Here is a 5,587-nt window from a genome sequence, read left to right as displayed (position 1 = left end):
AGTTGGGGCATCGTGCCTTTAACAATCCAGCAATGTTCAGTTTAGTATTCATCCGTTTCCCATGCAGTAACTCTGAGGGTGATCTTTGCATTGTGGCATGTCGTGTGGCCCGGTATGCTTGCAAGAAATCAGTAGTGAAAGTTATTCACAATCGCCCTTCCAGTTTAGCCGTTTGCAAAATCTCTTTCAAACTTCTGTTAAACTGTTCAATTTCCCCATTGGCTTGAGGTTAACATAGGGATGACCTTCTGTGTGAAATGTTCCTCTCTGCTAGAAAAGTTTCAAACTCCAGGGAAGTAAATTGACTACCATTATCTGAAACCAGTTCTTTGGGGTTACCTTCCCTGCTAAAAACTGAAGAGAGGAACTTAATTACTGTAGCAGAAGAGATTTGCGATGTAAATGCTACCTCAGGCCATTTACTGAAATAGCCTATTAAAGTGATGGCATAATGGCAATCAATTAGAGCAGTATCAAAGGGTCCTACAATGTCAGTTGCCACTTTTTCCCATGCAGATTCAGGAAGAGGAACAGGCTGTAATGGAGGGGTACATATCACCGCTGTCTTATCATGCATTTGGCAAGTGACACAGGATTTTATGACAGGTTTCAGAGTAGCAGCCATCTTAGTCTGTATTCGCAAAAAGAAAAGGAGTACTCGTGGCACCTTAGAGACTAACAAATTTATTTGAGCATAAGCTTTCATCCGATGAAGTGAGCTGTAGCTCACAAAAGCTTATGCTCAAATAAATTTGTTAGTCTCTAAGGTGCCACAAGTACTCCTTTTCTTTTTGAGGATTTTATGAGTGCTTCAGTTTGAGAGTCCATCTCTGGCCACCAATACAGATCCCGTAGTCGTTGTTTGGTTCTGACAATTCCTTGATGAGAATCGTGTGCCAGGTGTATGAGTTTTGACTGTAATTCTTCTGGCACAAGCAGCCAGTGCGTACCTCGTAGCACACAGCCATCAAGCAAAGGAAGTTCATCCCGAACTCTAAAATAAGGCAGCAAAACTGGGTCAAGGTTTTTAGGGTTACTGGGCCATCTCTTTATCAAAAACTCCCATAGTTTTTGTTGAACTGGACACGCTGAACAAGCAGCTTGAAATTGTTATCTTGAAACTGCAGTGACAGTGCTTGTAATAAGTGCAACCACTACTTCCTCATCCTCCGGTGGACAGCTGGTGAAGGCAAAGGCAGGCGAGAAAGGCAATCAGCAACCACATTTTGGTTTCCAGGCTTATATTCCAGTTCATAATTGAAAGAGAATAGTCTTGCAGACACTCTAGCAATACGATATCCTGCTCTTCCCAGTCCTTTCATGGTGAGCAACGTCATCAAAGGGCTGTGGTCTGTCTACCCGTGGGCAACCCCAGTACCTAATAGGCCTTAATCTAGTCCTCACAGCCTGGGGGTTTCCCGGCTGGAACTCCCCTGCTCCCAAGGCCTTTCCCCTTCAGCCATGCGCCAATCTAGGTATTCCCTCAGGTCCCTGCAGCCAGGCCCTTCCCTCTCTGAACACAGAGAGAGACTCTGGCTAAGCTTCAGCCTAGCAACCCCTTTATAGGCCCAGCTGCGGCCTGATTGGAGCATGGCCCAGCTGCGGCCATTTCCCCAATTAGCTTAGCTTTTCTTGCCCTCAGCCCTGGCTCTCTCCCAAGGCTGGCTTTTAAGCCCCATAGGGCAAGAGTGGGTAACCACCCCGCTACACAATGACTTCATTTTTTTAAAGGCACTTGGGGCAGATGAGAGACTGTATGGAACACGTTTAAAATGAAATAGTCCCTCATGTGTAATAAATGCTGTGAGGTCTCTGCTATCTCCATGCAACACCACCTGGTGGTATGCACTCTGCAAATCAAGAGTAGAAAACATCTTTGCTCCATGGAGTTCTGCAAATACTTCTATGTGAGGAAGAGGACGGCTGTCAATCACAATAGCTTTATTTGGCTCCCTTAAGTCCACACAAAGACGAATGCCTCCACCCTTCTTCTGCGTCACTACTATAGGTGAAACCCATTCCGAGGAGTCAATCTCTTCAATAATGTCCTTTTGAACAAGTTTTCTAAGTTCCTCTGAAACAGCTTCCCTGACTCAAAAGGCTAAGCACCGTAGCGTCTGTCGTACAGGCATCACATTATTCCGCATTTTAACTTTGCGCAGAAACCCATAAGCACAGCCGAGTTTGTCCTCAACCTGGTGTTGAGTCCCAACTGAAACAGGTGTGTGTACCGCAAGAGTGCTTTTCTGAAGAAGATCAATTCGTCCTTTAACTACCCTGAGATTTAAAGCAGCCAATAAATCTCTGCCAAGGATAGGAGTGCCTTTGTGGACAATGTAGAACTCTGCAGTTACACAGCAATCACCAAAAGGAACTATTGCTGGCAGGCAGCCCTGTACTGGAATATGGTTTTTCAAAGAGCACACCAAGTGAAGTTTGGGTTGAGTAAGAGGCACATCTTTAAAGTAATGCAAATCGATGGAATCAGGTAGTATAGATACTGCTGAGCAAGTGTCCAACATTAGCTGAATAGAGTGTGATTTGCCTGAGGGTATGGCGGAAACATTTACAGTGCACTTTATTCGTTCTGGAATATGTGCAGTCGTGATTTTGTCCACCCTCAGCACAGTAACATCTGGTATTGTAACTGCATGCACCTGTTGATTGAACTGGCTGCTGCAACATATTTTAGCAAAATGCTCAATCTTTTTGCAATGATTGCACTGAGCTACTTTTGCTGGACATCCTGTGCAGCTTGCAAGGTGTTGTGTGGATCCACTGTGAAAGCAAGCTTTTACTGTATTTTGACTTTGCTGATTCATTGGTTTTTCATTAGTTTTCCTCTTGTAATTGTTTGTCTGCAGTGATAGTGAACTTTTCTGCAAAGGAGTCACAGCCTGGACTCAGAGTAGCAGCCATGTTAGTCTGTATCCACAAAAAGGAAAGGAGTACTTGTGACACCTTAGAGACTAACAAAAGCTTATGCTCAAATAAATTTGTTAGTCTCTACGGTGCCACAAGTATTCCTTTTCTTTTTACAGCCTGGACAGTGCCTCCTGTATCCATGCTCATTATTTTGGCTTCAGCTGTAGCTGACTCAATCTGAGTAGCAATGGTTATTCCTTTCTCTAGTGTAAGTTGTGGTTCTAGAAGTAAGTGTTCTCTTATATGAAGCATGGTTGTTTTCTCAATGAACTGGTCTCTAATCATCTCATCTGCCATATTCCCAAAGTCACAAGTTACAATCAGACTCCTCAGGGAAGCAATATACTGCATTATAGTCTCCCCTGGTTTCTGTGCATGCTGGCGAAATCTGTAGCAATTAGCACTTTTGGCATAAAAAAGTTCTTTAATGCAGTGAATACAGTCTCATATTTAGCATCTGCAAGGGGAAAAGTGTAAAATATATGCTACCCTTCTGCTCCAAGGCAGTGGATTAGCAGAGCATGCTTTCTTACTTCAGAAATCTCTGTAGCACTGATTGCAAGCTGATAAGTCTCAAACATATGGATCCAAGCAGTAAAAGCAATTGGAGGCTCACCTGGGCTTTGCAGAAAGGGTTCAGGTGGGTTCAGAGCTAGAAGATCCATCCTCGTTGCCAAAATGTTGTAGCAACCAAGCAAGGTACTAACAAACTTCAACAGGGCTTTATTTTTAAAGTGGAAACCTCTTTACCAAGCTGCTGCTGCACCCTCAGTAGCTCTCACTCAGCCTCCTCAACTCCTCCCCCTCCTTCCTGTTTGCTGTCCTTTCAGACTCCCAACAGCCAGTGCTCCCAGTTCCAATAATTACAAGCAGCATCTAACACCACTGGTGGCAGGGTCTGCCCAGCTGGCACTAGCAGGGAGGCTCCCGAACTGACAGCTGAGATTGCTAAGAGCTCTGTTAAGTGCTGGGACCTCCAGAGACTCCAATGGTTGCAGTGGTGGAGTGAATGGCAGCAGAGTGAGCCAAGGTGCCTCCCCCAAGGTGGGAGGTGAACTCACATGAATGCACCTCTGAACTCTGGGTCGTCACTGCCCAAGGACAGTAACTGGGAGTGGGGTGCAGTGGAGGAAGAGTGGAATGGCACATTGCAGGAACTTCTGTTTGTTGGATTTTCTCACCACAAGCTGACAACCTAAGTCAAGGGACACTGCCCGATGTGCTCTGGGGTGGGCGTTTTGCTCATGGTCACATGCTTCTGAATCCTGCTTGCAGCGTTTTCGCAAATTAAGGCTGGGTAACTTTCCACTTTTTATTAAAAGTTTTTTTCTACACACACATTCTGCTTGCGAGAGGGGAAGTATTGCCTCTTAAAGGCACCCAGGGATGGTGTGTAATTGTCCCAGGTCATTGGGTGGGGGTGTAACCCACACACCTCCTGGGTGTGGGGTTCTGTCCCATCTAGTGGCACCGAGACCATTAGAGAGAGAGAGTTAAATGAGTCTGCTCTACAGCCTTAGCTAACAGGCAGTTGGCTTTGAGCTCATGCAGTAGATAGCTCCAGCGGTTCCAGGTTTGATCCTGCCTGCTGATGACCAGGGTCTGTCGGTGTTACAGGGGCTCGAGCTGGTTCTGTGTTGTATTATTAAAAGCGAACCCCTAGATATTGAACCCAGCCCTTGTAACTGCTGACTCCACCTGGCAGAAGGGTGACATTAACTACAGCCTTGTTCCTATCCCTTTATCTGGGGCCATCTTGACTACTCCTTGTCTGACAGTCTGTTAGGGGGTAGTCAAGATGGTCCCAACTGTCTTTGGGGGAACAGAGCCAAGGCTGGTTGAGCTGGCAGGGAGCTGTGGATGTTGAGGCTGCAGTCCGATCCTGTTTCCTAGAAGACAAAACAAGACAAACCCATGCAGCACAGGGAGACAAGAACAGCTAAGAGCGAAAATACTGACGTCTGTCTTTGGCATCGATTCTTACTTGCACCCTCACTGCTGAAACAAGGCAGGCCCAGCTCTGTGACCGCTGCACCCTGTATTCACACCCTACACACTGCTGTAATAATCTTTGTACAAAATGTGCCGTATGAGGTATCATTTGAAAACTAATAACTCAGTGGTCAGTAATGTCATGGGGAAATGTGTCTACAGATTGTATGTAAAGTTCAGAACACAAGCTGAAATCATGACTGAAATGTGGTAACCAACAAGTCCAGAGAGTGGTAGACCTGCTCCTCAAAGATAGACAAGTTGACGCCTCTACCATGTATCATCAAAGCTAATGGGCAATCAGGGGTCAAGTGGCCATTCTTTGGCAAGGAAGGGGGGCAGGAACAGATCAATCTGCATTTTAGCAACAACATGGAACCTCTTTCACGGCGAGACTCCATGTCTCTGTCCTCAAGCAGGAAGGAACGTTATCTAGGGGTGACCCTCAGGATAATGCATTTCAAAGGGAGACTGAACCATAAACGTGTGGGGCAAAAACATCCCAGTATATACATCATCTAAGAAGACAAAGGAACCAGCCCTTTGACTTTGGGGGGATCCTGATCTGAGAATTTGGTCACCCTGTTGCTGGGAACATGTGGTGAGGAGTTTAGCTTGAACCAAGTCTAGCTTGTTAAGTTTTATCTACTAGGAAGATTTTTATCTTTGT

The sequence above is a fragment of the Dermochelys coriacea genome, chromosome 4 (genome assembly GCF_009764565.3).
Source record: "Dermochelys coriacea isolate rDerCor1 chromosome 4, rDerCor1.pri.v4, whole genome shotgun sequence".
NCBI classification, from domain to species: domain Eukaryota; kingdom Metazoa; phylum Chordata; order Testudines; family Dermochelyidae; genus Dermochelys; species Dermochelys coriacea.
The sequence above is the reverse complement of the archived record's forward strand: the minus strand, read 5'-3'. Positions refer to the sequence as shown.